This window comes from Mustela nigripes, chromosome 1 (genome assembly GCF_022355385.1).
Source record: "Mustela nigripes isolate SB6536 chromosome 1, MUSNIG.SB6536, whole genome shotgun sequence".
In the NCBI taxonomy this organism is placed as follows: domain Eukaryota; kingdom Metazoa; phylum Chordata; class Mammalia; order Carnivora; family Mustelidae; genus Mustela; species Mustela nigripes.
Window position 1 is genome coordinate 18,942,734 of NC_081557.1, and position 19,913 is coordinate 18,962,646.

The window sequence follows — 19,913 nt, forward strand, 5'->3', positions numbered from 1 at the left end:
ATGTCCCCTAGGGTGTCTGCCTGAGATCCAGTCCTGATTATAAAGTCCTCCAGCTGGCGAAGGTGTACCATTGCATCACACACCAACCAAAGACCTTGCTGAGCGATTGGGTTTCCATACCCTGCACTATACTACTTCTCCTGGAGTCTGTCTTTCTCTTTAAAGCAGAATACAAGAAGATGCAGTAGAGGAGGAAAACTATTTTTTCCCTCTACCCTTATAGGTTCTTGACTGGGACCCCCTCACTCCCCATAACAAAAAGATTAATAGGAGAAAAACAAATGTAACTATGTTTGTATGTTCAGGAATACCACAAAGCTATGAGACCCAAAGGCAGCCAGGCAATTGAGACTTTAAATACCACCATCCTGGCTAAAGAAAGATATGGAGTCTGGGGCTTCAAAAGGGGAGAAATGCAATAACCAGGAAGAGAAAAAGAGCGAATGTTTGGCAAAAATATATATATATATTTTTTTTTCCCTCCCGGGCAGATAAGTCTTTCAGATGAAAATGTTATCTCTGATAGTAGTTCTCTTTCTGGTACAAACCCCCTTTCTAAATTCTTTTAGGCAGTTTAGGAGGAGGTAAAAAGCTTTTCCTGGGTCTGTTAGGTCTTGACTGCCTTCAGCTGAAAATAGTCCTCATGCCTAAGAGGAATAATTTGGGGTGGCATCATCTGCTCCTTTACAATGTCTTGTGGAATGGATAGTTTGAGTCAGGAGCAATTTCACAGAATCTGTGCTTCTTCAAAGGTTGTTGTCATTCATCCCCTGCCTGAGAAGGGTCCTGACCCACAATCTCTCTGCTCCCTACATTAAAACTGCTTATTTACATATGTTGATTGCTGGGCAACTGAGTGCTTCAACAGGAGGAGGTCAGTTTTCTCCACAGCACGATTCTTCTCTGTTAAATATGGCAAGAATGAAGGGCTGAGAAATGGCTATGATACCACTTTTCATTATAACCTCCTCCAAATTACCACATGAGAAGCCAGTACTCTGCTAGGCCTTGGGATAGTCAGAAGTAGAAAACAGGATGATCTCCAAGCAACCGCTCCCTGGAGAACAGAGATGTGGTTTGAAATGTGCCTTCCTCAAAGACAGGAAAATAGTCTGTTGGTTCTATCCTTGTCCTAATCAGATCTTCTGGAGAGCTCTAGATACTGGTTCCTTCATCTTACAGAGCTCAGTGTAGACCTAGATCCTAGTCTCTGCCACTCATGTCTATGTGATTTTGGCGGGAGAAGTCTTAGTGGAGAACATGATTATGTCAATTTTGAAGGATTGTTTTGTTTTAGTTGCAGGGCATACAAACCTAACTTAATCTGACTTAAACCAACAAGAGAACGTATTGGCTTATTGGCTAAAAAACCTACCAGTAGCTTCAGGCATAGTTGGATCCAGAGGCTAAATTCTCACCATCAAGATGCATTTTATTTTTTCCTCCATCTTTCTTTGTTTTCAAACACAGGCAAGTCATTTCTATGAAGCTTCCTTGGCAGTTCAGAACTTGCATCCTAGTAACTCAGAAATATCAGCAAAAGAGAGCTTTTTGGTCACTATCTCCAACAAAAGTCTTAGGATTGAATCCCACATTCTCACCCCTAAATCTTCATGGTCACGAGGATGAAATATCTTGATTCTCCAGGCCTGAGAGGGGCAGTAGATCAACTCCACCCAAACTATAGGATCAGGAGTAGTAGAGGAGGGGAGGGAGGTACCCTGAGGGAAGTTAGGAGACTAGAACCAAAAGAGTACTAAGTGGATACTGGGTAGGCAAGAGCCTTGCCATATAGGGGCTAAATGATGTGGGTTAGCAAATTTTTTTCTGTAAAGGACCAGATAACAAATATTTTAGGGTCTCTGCTGCACTTACTTACTTTTGCCCTTGTAGTGCAAAAGCAACCATAAGCAATAGTTAAATGATGAGCTTGGCTCACCAAGTGTTCTAATAAAACTTTATTTACAATAATAGGCAGTGGGCTGGATTTGATCTATGGCTCTAGTTTGTTGACCTATGGTCTAAAAGATTGTACATGCAGAGCATAAAGTCATCTTTTCCCACTTATTCCAGAGACTCCAACAAATAACATCTGACACATATAAAATACTGAACAAGTGCTGGCTATTATTATTACTTATGTGGTAAGTAAGGCCAATAGCAGTGATAACATTAAGGATAATTATAACAATACCAATTGCATAATGAGATATGATGAATTGTGAGTAATATGTCATCAAAATCTTCAAGGGTTGTTTCTATACAACCCTTGTTGTATAGAACAAGTGCAGCTTCCACTCTATATACTTATAGAGCTGGAAGGCACCACAGAGGCTTCCAATTTGAATACCTCACTTTATAGATGAATTTGAGGCTCACATAAGAGAGGACACAGGTATAAGTTCACAGAGAAAACTAGTGATTGTTTTGGAATTGACAGCTGTTTTCTCCAGCCCTTCCCCTGGAGCCTTGAACTACTCTACCTGAAGGACACATGGTGTGCCTAGTACATTTGAGCACACAGGTAGAGTCACAGTGTAAAGATTCATTGATTTTTCATTGCATCCGAAGTGCATAATGTGGTGACTTAGTATTGGTACCATTCTAGGCATGCTCTTAAGCCAGCAGAAGGGCCTGGTTCTGGACCCCCATGAGTTTTATGACTCATGAGAACTCTCTGCTGCCGGGATGACTCAGATGTCTGTTTTACACAAAGATTACTAAACACCTCTTGCTCCGTTTGAAAACAAGGAAGAAAATGAATAGTTACTCATTGCCTTACTTACTACCCCTTTATCACTGTTTCCTTTGTCTTAGCATGCTGGCAGCCATGTAAAAACAGACTGTCTTCAATTTGTCTGCATATTGATAAAAGGCTTCCTTTCAAATCCCCCATTAGCCTGGACAGGGAGAGACAGACCTGTGGACACTTTTGTCTGCACTCTTCGGGACGGACTCATTACCCAAATTCTTCATGGTGGATAAAACTTTTGTGGATTTTGGTTAACCAGCAGTCATGCGTGATCTAGAAGGTGGCTATTTTAGAACCACAGCTCTTCAACTTCTCCCCCTGCCCCCAGTTCTATTTCCAACTCTTATTACTCAGGATCACTTACATAAATCAATGAAAAGAAATATTTTCATGAATCAAAGCTGTGTCTTGGAATCCTTTGGTCTCATGTACTACAGAGACCCAAGTAAACAGAATGGAACATGTGGGGTTGATTTACCACTTTTTAAAGCCAAAGGTTAGCGAACTTTTCTGCTCAGGATCAGATAGTAAATATTTTAGGTTTCTTGGGCCATGTGGTGGGCTGTGATTCACCAACTTCAGCTCTAAACTCTAGTCATGATAAAGAACAGACCAAAAGATGGAATCTTTGAACTGACTGCTTAGTTTCTTGAACATCGTCTTTAAAAACTTGGGCTTTGGAGTTGGATAGATGTAAGTTTAGGCCTGTGGTTCTGTGCCTTCTCTGCTGTGGGCGATTTAAGGCAAGTTAGTTCCCTTGTGTTCCTTGTCTATAAAATAGAGACAGTAATAATCACCTTTGTAGACCTGCATGGAACCAGCAAAGGAAGTCACTTACCACAGAGCTGGTATGCTACCTAAAGAAAGTAGTAGAATCACTACTGGTATGGATAACCAAGCCCAGTGGGTGAAAAGAAGAAATTAATAGCATACAATTAAGGAACTGATATCTCTGGTCACCTTCAAAGGTAGGATGTTCCAAGAAACCTTTTCTGTCATCTTCTGTGGGGTAAGTCTGGGACTGTACAGATTGGCTTTTCATCTTTGCAAGGATCCTCGTGTTAACTCATGACAGACCATCTTTCCTTCTCTGAAAAATGAGGTCTCACATCAGTCAGAGGAAAATCTCAAATTAGAAATCCTTTGCTCAACATCCTCTTCAGCCATAGAATTAGTCCATGTGGTCTGCCCTGGGTCAGGATCATCACTGTCATCTGAGAACAAGGGGTGAGGATTGACTTCAGGCTGCAGGAGCTCTGGGACCTCGGTTCATTAGTTCCTAGTGACTTCATCATGTTGCCTCCTGTCATTTTGCAACTCCTGTTGCTAAGGCTGATGTTAGAAATAGTATGGATGGAAGCCATATATGTGTTCAACATCCTTAGGGAATAGAGTTTTCAATAACTAAGTTTTAGAGGGATAGATTTGGAAATATAGGTTTTTTTTGAGAATTATGAACTATGTAGTTGAGATTGGGTGTGTTGGTGAGACTGGTGAATGAGAGGTTTACTCAAGAATGGCAAAATAGGGGCTCCTGGGTGGCTCAATCAGTTGAGCACCCTGTCCTTTATTTTGGCTCTCGTCATGATCTCAGGGTCCTGGGATGGAGTCCTGCTCAGGCTCCGTGCTTGGTGGGGAGTCAGCTTGAGGTTCTATCTCTCCTCTCCCTCTGCCCTTCTGACTGCTTGCATTCTCTCTCTCTCTCTCTCTTTCTTTCTCTAAAATAAATAAATAAATGATAAAAAAGAATAACAAAACAATGAAAAACAGCAACCCCTTCCTTCTACACATACTCACACATATATGCATACTCTCTCTGGGACAGTTCAAGGTCACGTCCATGATGGAGGAGCTAAGGAACATCTAGGAATGTCACTCTCATGAGGGTCGAGACTCTCGTAGTCACCATGTTGCCATTAGAAAGGATTAGGTTTTCAGTACAGATAGATGGGGATGTAATTCCCCTCTTTGCCCTCTCCTAGCTGTTAGACAACAAGACCCTTACTTAATCTTGCTTCCTCATCTGTGAAATGACTAACAAGCTCTTCTCACGTGGTATAAAACGTCCATCTTAAGAGATACTGCAGATAACTGCTCTCTTCCTGACTGTACGGGCTGGTATCCAAATGGCCAAAACGGCACACCCTGCCCTCCCCACCATGGTAGACTTGTAAAAGCAGACTGAAGTCACTCTCTGCATTTTAACACATGCTAAGTCATCACTCTAGAGAGTTATGATCCTGGAACCATCCACAACAAGGAGGTCTGCTGAGAAGACAAAGAAAGCCAGTTCTCCCCCAGCCATCCGTGAGCCAGTCCTGGATTGTTTCTCAGGCACTGTCTTTGTCTGCTCTGGGGAAGGTGAGGTCGCAGGCCACCGGCTTCATGCTTTCACGCTTGTCCTCTGGGAGACTTGGCTCCAAGTTGTAAATCATGTGACATCCTTGGTAATGATATGACTCACTCTGTTGAATCACCCTGTACCTACTTTGTAATGTGGGAGAGAAGTATTCACTCCTTGTTTGGGGATTTTATGGAAGTGCACAGGGAAAGCGCCCTTCTATAAATGGGACAGGCTGCTAACAAATGCAGTAGGAGGCAGGAAAGTATGTGACCGAAATTAGGGAGCAGTTCACTTTCCTCCTAACACTTCTTTCAGAAATACAGCGGTGCAAGCACAATGACAAATGGTATTTGGTGCTTGGCCTTGGTGTCAGGGAAGTAATAGGGACTGATGGGGTCTGTGGCCAACTGGAAAATCAGTGTTTATCTATAGAAGAATCACTTTTCAGTTCTAGGTAATGGTTGCCATCAAGAATCCAGGTGTTGTGCTATCTAGATATTCCAGGACTTTGATCTGAAATCTACTAGCTTTTAAATGTTGTGAAATGATTTAAATGAAAAACAACAACAACGACAACAACCACTACAATGACAAAAACAATCTCCTGTTGTTGTCAGACCCACAGGGAACCTTGGTGGGCAAAAAATGAAGTTGGAGGGGTAGAAAGGGTTGTGTGGACCAACATCTCAAAAATTGCATATGGAGCTATTGCAACACTCTCCAAGTGCAAAAGCTTGACTTTGTCATCCGAATTTTATCATGTTGGAAGGTGGGTAAGCACTGTTAGTACTTTCAATACAAGGTTAAAACGAAGAGCGTGGATATTCAGTTAAAATCTTAAACTGAACAATTTGTAGGGAGTTATTGTTGCAAATTAAAAGAGGACTCAGAATTAATACCCAACTTGTTATCATTAACATTGTTAAAGTTACTACTTATTAAGCTTAGCTGTAAAGAAAGTAGTAGTAGATTTGCGGACGTCTCTCTATTATTCTGGGTGTAATGGTATGGGACAAGGTCATAGGTTCTTAACCGCAGGGAAGAGACATTGTGTGAACACTTGATAAGTGGGGAGGGATGGGGACCGAAACCCACCCTGAGTGCATGTGTGAGGGGCAACATCTGGGCAGCTGTTGGACAGTCCATCAGGCTGTTTTGCTGATTGGGCTAAGGAAGCTGAGAGTGAAAAATGAAGTAAAGAGAAAGGAGAGACACTTTGGGCATATGTGGGGGAAGAAGAAAGATGCCTACAATGAAATTTTATTATGTGTTTGCAGGATGATGGGTGATGGGAAGCCTCTTCTTCTTCCCCATCCTGTATAATAGTGATTTCTCAGAACTGGATTGTGGGGTGGGATCTGTTTTCAAGTCAGGCACAAAGGGCTGAATGTGGGCTGAATGCAGCCTTAGGGTAGACAGGGAGAAGGTGGGTAGAGGAGGAAGGCGAGATTGCCCACAGCAAAAGAGCCTGCCGCTTCTGTGTTCATGCAAATCTCTAGGATGTGTTGGAGTCCAGGGAAATCATTTCAAGGAATACTACAGATTTTATCCAACCCCTAGTCCCATATTTTGTCCTAGCACTTAATTTGATCTACTGGTTCTTACTGAATACAGTTAGGGTCCTAGCATTGTACGGGTCATTATATAGTGGATTCAAACAAAGACAGGACATGGTCTTGCTTTGATGTTATGATTTAAGAGACAGCTAGGGGGAAAAAAAAAACATGCTTAGAAATAAATAAAAGATTTTACAAGTTGAACAAGATTGAACCTTTCTTCCCAAGCACTGGGGATGAAGGGCACTCATCTCCATCGCCAAGGGAATGGAGCCGTGTTGGTGGTTCATGGCAAACACACTGGACGACTTCCTGGGTGTCAAGGGAAGGCAGGACTGCAATGCCTTCAGGAAGTGCATAAAAAGTCCAGTTGTGTCCCCTTGAGGTAACTTGAAACTGCAGTTACTTTTGGCAAGGTCGTTGGGTGTCAGTTCAAGCTTTGGGAGACCACAGGCTAAGGAGTTTCATGCCCTCTTTCCTTGAGCTTTGTTTGGCTTCGCACCAAACCCATATCCATGGGGATGGGGGCGGGGAACATCTTACCCGGTGCCCCACCCGAGCTGGTCAGCCTCTTGCAGAGGGCACTTCCCAGATCTGTAGAGGTGAGTCCCTCTAGAACCTCCAAATCATTACCTCCCCCCAGATGCTGTTGAGCATCTAATACATATTGGGTCCCAGGGTAGAGACAGGCCCTTTCACTGAGAATCTAAAGTCTTCTGGGGAAGACATTAAGATATTGAGGAAACAGCATCACAGAGTCCACTAAGCATTCAGGTTCGAATGTGAGAAGTACTCTAATCCCCAAGCACCAAGCAGGACATCGTCTATTCAAAGCAGGGGAAGTGGGTGGGGCACCTGGGTGGCTCAGTCGGTTAAGCGTCTGCCTTTGGCTCAGGTCTTGATCCCTGGGTCCTGGGATTGAGTCCCATATCTGCCTCCCTGCTCTGCGGAAAGCCTGTTTCTCCCTCTGCCTGCCTCTTTCTCTGCTTGTGCTTGCTCTCTCTCTGACAAATAAATAAAATCTTTTAACCCCCCCCCCCAAAACAAACAAAAAAACAATGGGAAGTTGGTAACCACAGAGGAGTGGACTACTGGTGGACCGTGCCATGTCCACGTCAGGTGCTGCGAAGCAGCTCTCTCAGCAAGTGGCCCGTGTAAGAAATTCACGTTCTCTTAGGAAGCAACTTTCCCGAGGGGAGGATTTCCCTGCTGCTGGTGATGGGATGGCTCAGTTTTTCCCTTCTAGAATCAGCGTATCAAGCTAGTTGAGAGGTTTTGGAGCCATCGGTACGCTGAGTTGACTGGTGAAGTCAGCAGGGGCTGAATATTTTGCTAACTGATCAGTAGCCACAAATTTATGGCTTGTGAGAAGGAACCGAAGTAAGGAAAGGCACAGGTCCGGGCCGGGGGAAGTCCTGAGGTGCTTCCCCGGGTGATGGGAGCCATCGGAGATGTGACATTGGTCAGCCTTTGGTGTTTACCAGCTGGCGCCTGGCAAAGGAGAGAAAGCTGTTGCTTCAGCCTCTAACTCTTCCCTCAGAGCTGGGCGAAGGGAGGAAGGGTGTGCTGAGGGGTTCAGCCTGCTTCTCAGCTGGGGAGGCTGAGAAGTACGAATCTGGGCTCGCTGCATCTCTGGACAGAGCTCTAGAAGGTGGGGGGTGGGCCCAGAGAGGATCTCCATGTTTGTCGCCTTGTGTCTTGGGCTTATTATAAACATCAAGTAAGATAGTATAGGCAACACTGAGCCTAGGGCCTGGGGCCACATTTGTTTTCTATTGTTGCTATAAAAACTACCCCAAGTTGAGTGTTTTGAAATAATACAGATATATTGTCTTATACTTCTGGAGGTCAAAAGTTCGAAATGGATCTCACAGGGCTAAAAGCAAAGTGTCTACAGGGCTGTGTTCATTCCTGGAGGCTCTGGAGAAGAACGCGTTTCCTTGCCCTTGCCAGCTTCTAGAAGCCACCCACATAGTCCTTGGTTCACAGCCCCTTCCTCTATCTGCAAAGCCAGCAGTGTGGGGCTGAGTCTCTCTCGTGCTGCTGTCTTTCTAATTCTCTCTTGTCCTGCCTCCCTTCCACTTGTAAGGACCTTTGTTTGTGGTTACACGGAGCCTGCCTGGGTAACCCAGGAAAAAGTCTCCAACTCAGGGTTAGCAAACTTAGTTCCTTTTTGCCGCAAGTCACTCACAGAGTCACAGGTTCAGGGGATTAGGGCCTGGGCATTCTGCAGGTGGTGGGGGGTGTTTTTATGCCTACTATGGGCACATACTAAAAAATCAACCAGTGGTCCCTGTTTATTACCAGAGCTCCCTCAAGTGTGGGGTCAAAGCCTCGACTCTGGCAGATGCTGGGGTTCTGCATGCAGAGGACTAGAAAGCCTGCCTTGCCTCGCTCTGGGGAGCAAGGATGTGACCAGTCCCCACCTGGAGGGGTGCCTGGGAGGCTAGTGGATAGAGAGAGAGGCAGGCTCTGTGTATTGCTAAGTGTCGTGTTATGATGAAAAGCATGATCCTTTCGCTTGGGGAGAGCTGGCTTCCGATCCCAGCTCAGCCCCTCACTAGCCCTGGGGCACATGACTTCATCACCGACCTCCAGTTTTTTCATCCATTAAGAAGCAATAATAATAGCACCTGCCTTGTGAGAATGTTGGGGGGAGTGCACAAAATTTTGCATGAGAAACAGCTAGTACATTGCCTAATGGTCACTGTCACTGCTGTTCCTAGATGGCTCTGCAGGACAAAAGAATAGCCAGTGGGTAGAAGCCCGAGGGAAAGTGTTCTAGGTTTATCACGAAGGAAGAACTTGGTAATCGCCGAAGCTGTGCAGTGACAAGATGGTGAGGCGTGTCATGTACCGGGTCCCCTTCCCTGCAAATGTTCGGTCAGTGACTAGACATCCACACGTGCGTGGACTGCAACAAAGTCACCTGGTGCTTTGTCAAAAGCCCAGAGCTCTAGGCCCCACCCAGATGGGCTCATTTGGGATATTCAGAGATGGGGCTTGGAGATCTGTTTTGTTTTTGTTTTTATTTTTTTTTTCCAGTAGCTTTTATTTTCTGAAAGCAGCTTTAGATGGACAGCAAAATGGAGCGGCAAGGCCAGAGATTTCTTACACACCCCCTGCCGTGCCCTTAAACACAGCAGATCTCGGGGCCATCCTCAGCCCCCCACCAGAGAGCTACATCTGTTACAACTGAGGAACCACCTGAGGTCCAAGATTGACACCAGGGTTCATTCTTGGTGTTGATCATTCTATGGGTTTAGACAAATGTTTAACATATATCCACTACTCTAGTATCGCACAGAGTATCTCTGCTCTAAAAATCCTTTGTACTTCACCTAGTGACCCCTCCCTCCCCCAGCCCCCCGCCCCCACTGATCCTCTTACTGGCTGCCTAGTTTTACCTATTTCAGAATGTCCTATATAGAACATGTAGCCTTTTGGGATTAGGATCTTTCATTTGGCAATGTGTATCCAAGTCTCTTCCGTGTCTTTTCATGGATTGATAGCCTTTTTTTTTTTTAAGCTCTGAGTAATAGCCCATTGTCTACATGTACCACAATTTATTGATCCATTCACCTACTGGAAGACATCTCGTTTGCTTTCAAGTTTTGGCAGTTTCATAATTTCATAATTACAAAGTTGCTATAAACACCCATGTGTGGGCACACATTTTGGAGGTCTGTGGCTTTCACAAGTGATTCAGAGACTGATTTAGGATCCCTTGACCAGATAATCATTTGTCCTGAGGTGGATGGAGGTCTGAAAGCTTCTCCAATCCTGAAAGTCTGTGAGGATTCTGTGAAGATGGTGTGGAGGCTCTGGTTTGGATTAGACATTTTCCTTCTTCCCTGGGGATTTTGCTCACCGTAAGCAAAACTTTTTTGCCTCCTTGTTCAGTGTCCCTGTTCATTGCTAGCACAAAATTCCCGAATGTAAAGAGCGGTTTTTCCAGGACTGGAGAGAGCTGACCTGTTTTTCCAAGTTCAGGACTGCCTGCGTTCAAATCCAGACTCTACAAACCACAAACAGTGACATTGAGCCAGTAATGGAAACATCTGGTGCTTCCATTTCCCCTCCAATAAAGGTCGCCGATAATAGTACGCACTTCATGAAGTTATTGTGAGAATTGAGTTCCTATATATAAAAGGCTTAGAAAAGTAAGCTTTGCATCAACATGACTAGCTATCCTTGTAGCCATCAGGATCTGTATCCTTCTTATTACCCGTTACCAGACAGTTCAGCTCTTCTGAAGGGGCAGAGGGGGTGCTGGAGGGGAGTCCTTCCTGGTGAGGAGCCCAGGGTGGGGTGATTCCACATCAACACGTGCTCCCTGGGGCCCCAGGAACAGGATGACACCTGTGCACAGTGGTTGTCCAAGGGGAGAAGTCAGTTACAAGGGTGCCCCTTGCCCACATGGTACCTCTGAGGCACCAGAAGCAAACCTTGTCTAACATATGTAACAAGGTGATGGGCTCCCGGAGCCCCTCTCACTCTTTTCCTCCCCTGGCAGCATGCTCCTTTCTCTGCTTTCCTTGTCTGGGTGCTCGGCGGCATGTCTCCGAAGTTCATGTGCCTTGAGGAACTTGAAGGTGTCCGTCACTCACAGATACCCCGAGAAAGGATGGACCCCAAGAGTCCTGGCCTCCAAGGCAGATAGCAACATAGATTTAATCCCGGCCATACAACCCCCTGGCTCATGCCCTGGCTCCATTGCTTCTAAGTCTTGAGCTCTGTCAAGTTTCAGGATCTCCATTTCTGAGGTGGGATCATTCCTCCCCTCTTAGGGATGCCGTGAAGACAAAACACGGCAAGGGATAAGACAGTGTTTTATCAAGTTTGCACTTGTTGACATATCATGAAATTACTGTTAACTGACTTCTTAATCAATTCAACTGATGGACTGTTGGTGATTGTTTATAAGTTAAAAGAGCACAAAAAGATTCTCCATATGGAAGGGACGTTGATGTGTTGAGGGATCTTGGCAGCTATGGGCATGGAAAATCAGAAGGAAGGTAAGGACCACAAACATCTTTTTTTGGTCGGCGAGAGCCCTCTCTTATAACCTGGGCCACCCCAAATCCCGCCATTTCTGTCTCATCTGAAGGAGATGATCGCATGTCTCCCATGTATAAGGTGTTCTTGGGCAAAATTAGCACCTTTTCTTTGCTGGCAAATCTACTGCTATGAAATCAGCCACTTGGGGGCCAAGAACATCATTTGGTTTGCCTGTTTATTTTAAGCCTTTGATTCAAGTCTAACGCATAGACAGAAAAGCCCACAGATCTTAAGTGAACAGCTTGATTAAGTTTCTCCACTTGAACACACATGTGAAACTAGTATTCAGATTGAAAACAAAAAGAAAAAAAGAAAAAGGAGATTGAGAGTATTCTAGAAAACCTGTTGAGGTCATGGAGTTTTAAACACGGTTGACTTCAGACCTGACCCTAGGCACTGGTGTGCTCCTGGTCAAGGTTATATCCAATGTCCTGAATTCCTCTCCTTTTACTTGGCTCCTGGGTGTGGTTGTAGCCAGGACCCATGTCAAAGGGTCCTCCTCAGCACATCCTGTTTTTAGGGAGAGATATGAGAAGCTCCTTCACACTGGGTTGTCAGGGAAGAGGTCTCTTTTTCCATGGCCTCTGGCTTCAATCTGAGGTGCAAAGGGTGGGACTCTCAAGGATGAATTTCAGGCTCTGGAGGTCAGAAGTGGGCACCTTTGAAGACCCCCAGAGAAGCATAAAGGAAGTCCAAAAACATCTCCCCACAAAAGCATAGTGTGGCATTTTCAGGGCCAGCCTGAGGAAATCTCACTATTTGCAAGGTTGTAATGCTCACTGGTCTTCTTGTTTGGAATTGATGCTGCATTTCAAGATTGGCTGCCTGGTCTAGAAGGAGAGAAAAGGCACATAGACTGCTCTGCTCAAGACGGGGAAGGACCACACTGATGAAAAGCAATTGTGAAGTGTGACCAAACTGCCCAGGAAGTCCAAGCCACTGGCTGTGCCTGGTCGCTGCCTGGTGTCTGAAGGCCCTGTGGCTAATGAAGCGACTTAGTCAGCATCCCAGCTGCTCCCCTGCCTGGCAGGTTGGGAGGGCTCTGCTGGGAAGCTTCAGGGATTAGTAGAAGAACTTCCCATGCTTGAGGGCCAGATCCAGAGCTCTGCTCATTAAGAGTGCTTCCAGAAGAATCCTTCTGGCAAAGGAAAGAGCGGTCATGCTCTTTGGTAGAAGGACATTTTGGAAGGCCCAGATTTAGAGCTGTTGATTTTGGCAGCTGGATCCTAAGGCGTCTTCCTTCAGTTTCCCCTGAAGGCCTCATTAGCTGAGCCCAGATTGGTTCATAGCTTCGTCTTCCCACGAGGACACTGGGAGCGCTGGGGCCACCATGCCTTGGGTGGGGCAGCTGCCTCAGAACTGCCAGTGGGGAAGGGCCAGCCCTACCTGGTGTTGACCTGGCCCTTCCTGCCTAATGGAGGCCTTCCTGGGACTAGAACATGCTTTTTGTCACCCATTCATTCATTTATTCATTCAACATGCAAAAAACGGAGCTTCTACCATATACCAGGAACCGTGCTGAGTGTGAGGAAGAGTAGAACAAGGCTGAGTCCTCAGAGTTTATATTCTAGTGGGGAAACAGACAAATCACTGTGACAATACCTCAGGAGAGGTCAGTGCAGGTCAGCACAGGTAAGCTGCAGGGGGAGCAGTGAAAAGTCAACCAAGACTTCCTCAGGGAAGTCCTTCTTGAATTGAGCTTTGAAGAAGAAGTAGAAGTTAATCTATTGGGTTGGAGGGGTGGATGGGGAGGACATTTTCATCGGAGGAAAGAATTTGCTTCAAGGCAAACTGGGACAAGAGCCAAGTTCCCTGTGGCTCAAAACCCAGAAGGCATGCCACATGAATTTCCCCGCTTATTGGAGCTGTGCGATGTTTTTCAAATGTATTTTCATGTTGTCCGATGAAACGGAGGTGGGTAACAAATACTTCAGGAGTGATGTGCCCCTGGAGACCGGGCTGGACAGTGTCCTCCCGGGTCATGGCATGATCTTTATTTTTAGAAGAGGTTCCCAATTTGAAATGATTAAACACTCCACCCCAATCCCGCTACCCAGGCTGGGAGGGTCACTGTTCCTTGGCATCTTGTGTCTCTTTTTGGCAGTGTGTCTTTCTGGAAACAGGCAAAACTGTTGTGTTGAAGCCGGCGTAGGTCCCTAGCTTTAGGAGGATATCACAAAGGTCCAGAGGTTTTATACTTAAGACGTATTCCTGATGTCCTTTGAGAGGTTGCCCAGTCATTCCACAGTGTAGATGCTTACAGAGTGGGAACCTTCCAGGCCCCTCACCCACTCCAGATCTTCTGGGACTTCCTTTTCATAAAAAGTGCAAGCACTATTTGTCGCCAAAACTCAACTCACTCAAACTCCACTGTAAAGCAACTGTCTTAATGGTCATTTTGCACCATTTTAGGCATTTAAGACAAGGGAGGGGAACTAACCTTGAATATCAATTACATGTTACATATTCCATGGTGCTTTCCTAGTATTCTCTCATGGAAGCTCTACGCTGACCCAGTGAACTGGGTGACGTTGTCCAAGAAATTAACACGTTGTCCCAGGCATGGCAGGGAAAGGACATTTTAATGAAGAACCCCATGGCCATGGAATGATGTAATTGTGTTCCACACAGTCACCAAAAGTCACCTTTTGGCACCTGCTAATCATTTGGTGGCTGGTGTTTTAATAGTCTCTTTCTGGGAGAAATGGATATTGTTTTTATTTACCTCATCAGAACCCTGTCTCCTCTAACTTCTTCCTTACTCCTTGTGTGAGGATACCCAAAAGCCCCAGTTGGCTCTATATTTGCCTTTGGTGAGGTTAGCCAGTGAGGGCCCACTGGTTTGGGAAACGGTATGAAGAAAAGACTTTTTCCTGCAATTTCTCATCCGGAATGTTCCTGTGTATGAACGAATCTCCAATTCCGTGCGAGTTGACTGTAAACGATATGGGTGATCTCTCAGGGAGTTAGGGATCAGTTTGGCGATTGGCTAGTCCCAATGCCAGTCCACCTGTTTGACTCTGTTCCTGTGACATTGACCCGCCCATCTCAGAAATCTAGGCTGAGACCTGGTCAAGGGTGTAGATGGGGGATTAAGAAGATGCCTTTGTCTGGGGGTGCCTGGGTGGCTCAGAGGGTTGAGTCTCTGCCTTTGGCTCAGGTCATGATCCCAGCGTCCTGGGATTGAGTCCCCCAGTGGGCTCTCAGCAGGGAGCCTGCTTCCTCCTCTCTCTCTCTCTCTCTGCCTGCCTCTCTGCCTTCTTGTGACCTCCCCCCTTTGTCTCTCTCTGTGTCAAATAAATAAATAAATAAAATCTTAAAAAAATTATTAAAAAAAAAGAAGATGCCTGTGTCTGAATTGTGGTAGCAAATTTGAGCCCTAACCCAGCATTAGTAGTGTTACTAAATCATGCTTTTGGAAAGAGAAACACAGTTAAGGTCAGAAAGCAATGGTGGCTATTCTATCATTGGTGTGTCTCTTGTCTCTAAGTCACATGTCTGCCTCTCCCTGTGGGGACCGATGCGAAGAACTGGGAGGTCCCCTCATGGTTGGTCATGATTCATCCCTTAGTAAACTCTAAGCTTATTCAGTCCCGAGTGACCAAAAATGGAGGCTACTGAGGGTGGGGAAGATCCTCTCCCTCCCCACAGAGAATCACAGAACCTTAGAGCATTAAAGAATTTCTAAATCAGCCCTTTTATTTTATAAGTTAAGAGCTTGGGACACCCCCCCAAAATCGGCCAAAAATGATACCTAAACCCTATTGGTTTCTGACACTGAATTTGTTTTCGTACTACTTTATCTCCTGTCTCTTGATTTTCCTAAGCAGCTTTATACCCATTTTATCCCCCGTGCTATTTCTAACACAGCCAGATAGCAGCAGGCCTGGAGTTAGAACCCAGACCACCTGACTACCTGTTTTATTTTGTCCGCAGGTCCAATCCTGTCACAGTTTGGGAAAACTATATGCCATGTTCTTTAGCCAGACCTCTGGATGTCCAGGAGAAGGCCATAGAAAAGGAATATCATTGGTGAAGTGGTTCACCAACAGGTCCTTTCTAGAAAGTGTTTTTGGGATCTGAGAAATGGACATAGAAGCCCAAAGATGGACAGAAGAAGGGACTGAGGGGGATTTGGGAGTTGTAAACCTTGAGTTTCATTCATGGGGTCTTTGAGGACACAGTGGCTGTCAGAGAAAGAGAGAGAGAGAGAGAGTCTGACTTCTTGGTCAGTGAGCTTCCTTGACCCCGTTCCAGCAGGTCTTACAGGACCTAGCAAGGGCGACGGGACTGGTGGGCTGGCAACGCCCCCACTGTCTTAGAGTTTCAGTCCCTTTTACAGCAAAGATGGTATTCTTTAGGGAGCAGGGGAAATCCCGCACGTGAGGTGATCACAGCTGTAATCACCACATTGTGGTGTTCCATGCTTTGAGCTGCCGGCCCCAGCACACCAACGGCTTGAGGAAAAGCCCCTCAGTAGGCCCTAGTTCTGTTCTTGAGGCTCTAACCTAGGATTCCCCCAATAGGGCAGTTCCTGAGTGTTGTCCCCTCAGGCTCTCGGCCCTGGGCAGCAGAGGGCTGCGTGGTGATGCCCCTTGGAGGTTCTCACAACCTCTAGGCCAAAACACGTCCGTTGCTTTTGGATTCCCTGGGAATGTTCTGCTGCCATCCCACCGGGCCAGTGGAGGAGGAATAAAGAGTTTGGTGCCAGATATGGCACCACAGAAGGGTACAGGCAGGAATTCTGAATCTGACCCCACATCTAAGGAGCCTATTCTTAGAGGCTCTTGACAGAGCACGGGAAATCAAATGCTGATGAAAAGCAGGTTCTGAGAAGAGCTTGAAGCTCAGCACCAGCCCGACGACATGTTCCCTTTCAGGCCACGGAGGGAGTCTTGAGCGATGAGCTGAGCGTGCCGGCGAGCCAGCTTCTGGGGGGGGGGGGGTCTGGCCGGGGCAGCGACGGCCCCGTGAACAGCGTTGACCTCATTTGGTAGAGAAGTTTGGGCTGCAGGAAATTACAGGCTATTTCTTCCGGTTTTCAGTCATCCAAACGGCTGTCCCATCACGTGGCCATGCTTTGCGGGGCTCTGGGGAGTGATCCAGCAGATGTTGGTTTACAGAAACATCCAATGTTAAGGAATTGTCTTGCTAAATCTTCCATCCCAAAGGCCCTCAAGGAGAACTTGAAGTGGTCAGTGGTGTTGGCCAGCATCAGGCTGGGTGGATTTGGGCCAACCAAGGCACATCTGGACTTTTCAATTCCTTCTCACTTGGTTTGGGGTGCACCCCCAAAGCTGTAGGAAGGGAGGATTGATAAGGGGCTAAGAATACACACTTGAGATAACTTCCTGTGCTTATCCAGCATGTAGATGTCCAGAGTTGTATCTGGTGGGAGCTTCAAGCTCAAGTTTGGATAGACAGGTTTCCAAAGCATCTATCTTCCGCTCTTCTTTGTTCTAATGTCTCCTTGTCACAGAAGCCTTCCCCGGGCCTCCGAGGCAGAATCGCCCTGATCGTATCTCCACTTGAAATATGTGTGTTCATTTAGTTGGTCTTCCACTAAAATGCGCACTCTGTGAGAGTGAAGGATGTTCCCTCTATGTTTATCATGGTATCTTTAGCACCTCGAACAGCATGGGGTCTGTCATATGTGTCCAGTGGAATTCCATGGCATAAATGCAAGCCTGGAAGGAGGCTTGCTAAAGCCGGCTGCTACCAGTCTGTCCATGAAAGGGCCTTGTTCCCAGGAGAAAGCAAGGTGTCCTTTGTTGTTGTTTTCTAATTCCGCATTTCTCCACGCAAACATTCATCAATCACTTGGAGCAAGGTGTGAAAGATCACAGCCCTGCTCTCCCGGGGCTCACAGACTGGTGGCAGATGAAGATGTTGGCATTAAATCCTTTCTTTAAGATACAGCTCTGGCATCAGCCCTCTAGGGAGCCTTTCTTGAACACTCTTGTTTCACAATGCGAGGTGGGTGCCATTTTCCCCATAGCATGGTAAGCCCTGCAGAGCTCGACTGTGACTCACAAGTGAAGCAGACTAGTACTGTACAAAGGGCTTTCTGTTTCCCCTCACGTGCTCCTCAAGAGCAAGGATTGCCCCTTACTCTTTCCTGAGCAGAGTGGCTGACATACAGAATACTCAGTAAGTGGGAGGTATCCTTGCGATTACCGCTGTGACTATGTGCTTTCAGGAACCAGCATTCAGATAGCCGTGTACGTGGATAATCTCATTTAAGATATTCTGAAGCTGTATACGGCTTGGAAACAGCTCTGTACTGTTCTATAGTATGATATAATGCTGTTATCTATAATATTTGCTGTTTCGTGCTCTCCTCGTGTTGTGGGGATGCAGTGATCATTTAGGCTGCTGTGGAATCTTTACCATGAGTTCTTAGGGGACTTCGGGTTCCTAGATGCAGGCTGGGATCCTGAAGTAATTTACAAATCATTCTCTACGTGCAGATGTCATGGACTCCTATGAGCCTGGAGCATTTGTTTCATTTCAAGTGGGGGGGGAGAGGCGGGGCTGAGGACGTCATGGGAATCCTCTCAGTAAATACAGGTGAGTTCATGGCATTTTGGCGCTGCTCCTTTGATGTGGCTGGTTTTTGACTCGGGGTTGCAGGGACATTTTGTCACAGCCTGAGAATCAGACCAAGGATCATGCGCCACAGGCTCCCAAGCCAACTGCTGGACTGAGTGCATGTTAAACCAGTATCTGTCTGTTTTCACTTTGACATGGCTGTGTCGATGCCTGACACTTTTGTTATATCCTATGGAATTTGCTGGAATGTTTGGTGTAAATACTTGTTAGTTTCACTTAAATACCAACCATGTGCCCGAGTCTAACATCAGTGGCAAAATGGCTTCAGTTGAAGCAGAAGGCAGGGGAATACAGTCTCCCGGGGATGCCGCGCGTTGCCAAAGGCTGGCTGACGGATCCCTTCTCTAATTCCGAAACACACATGGTCCCCCTTCTTTTTTGGCTATTTCTTGATTTAGAGCTTCAGATGACTGGCTGGAGACGTGTTTAAAAATATCAAAAGATCCCAATGGAAACATCAAAATGTGGTCTATCCGTGTTAAAAAAGATCGTTTTGATCATTTGCCTCTGCTGTGTCATCCAAAGAGCCTTCCTGTCTGTTTCGCTTAGTGATTAGAAGAAACGCTGTTTGTTGCTTGCTGACCGGATTGGCCCTCATCTGCTTCCTGCGAGCCGTCCTGTCCTGCTTTCTGAGAGATCGTTAGTGCACACGTGTCAGCTAGTCGAGGTTGGCCCCAAACGAACCAGATGAGTAGATAATCAGGCCACTCCGGGGAGACCAAGATGCTTATATTTTGGACTAAGAGTTTCAGTTGGGTATTCTAACCAGACTGGGAAACATCATTGCTAATTTCAAAGTATTTTGGTAGCAAGTATATTAAGCAGTCTGTTATAAAAAAGTAAGTAGATGTGCTTGTGTCCTTCGTCTTCAATCTGAGACTCTGGGAGCTAAGCTCAGTGTCTTGCTGGGACGGAGGTGACAATAGGTAGGTCCTTTGAGTTACGTGTCACCCTCGTCATGAACTTGATGAAGACTGTGTGTGTCCACGCTCCCTGCATGAAGGGACCGCAGACGCCAGTGCTATGGCAGGCCCCTAACATGCATTGTGATGTTCAGTTTCCACAAGCGAGGCATTAAGGCCTTCTTTCTACACACCACACAGCTAGCAAGCGATGGAGGCACGATTTGAATCCTACGTTCCCTGTTTACAAAACCCAAGCTATTTCTATTACAACCACAGGTTTGCAGATTGATAATCATCCCCAAAGAAAGCTTTTCCAGGCTGTGGTGAGAATGTCGGGATAAGGCTCACACCCTCCCATCCTGGAAGGCGTTGCCATTTAGTCGGAGGCTGTGACCCATCTTTCTAGGTGTTAAAGATGGCTAAAAAATCTGTAATCACATGATGGTGATTGGAAATGGCAGCTGACAAAAGTGTCTTAAGTTGTCAAAGTAAAAAAAAAAAAAAAAAAAAAAGGCCTTTCTATGTCAAACTCCAAGCTGAAATTTGAAATCTTACTGGCCTGGCAAATGGCAAAGCTGGAAAAAGAGGTAGGGTGCTTATTACCCCATCAAGCGTTGCATTGCAGACCCTCACCATTGTTTGGGGTCACATGGGGTTTATCTGGGAAAGGGCTGGGCTGCCTT

General features: G+C 46.0%; 1 protein-coding gene across 7 annotated transcripts in view; it reads left to right on the forward strand.

Moving 5' to 3' along the window:
• The window catches only part of SLC1A2 (solute carrier family 1 member 2), a 144,772-nt gene that overhangs the window by 64,651 nt on the left and 60,208 nt on the right, over positions 1 to 19,913 (forward strand). The gene's annotated exons all lie outside the window — the stretch shown is intronic.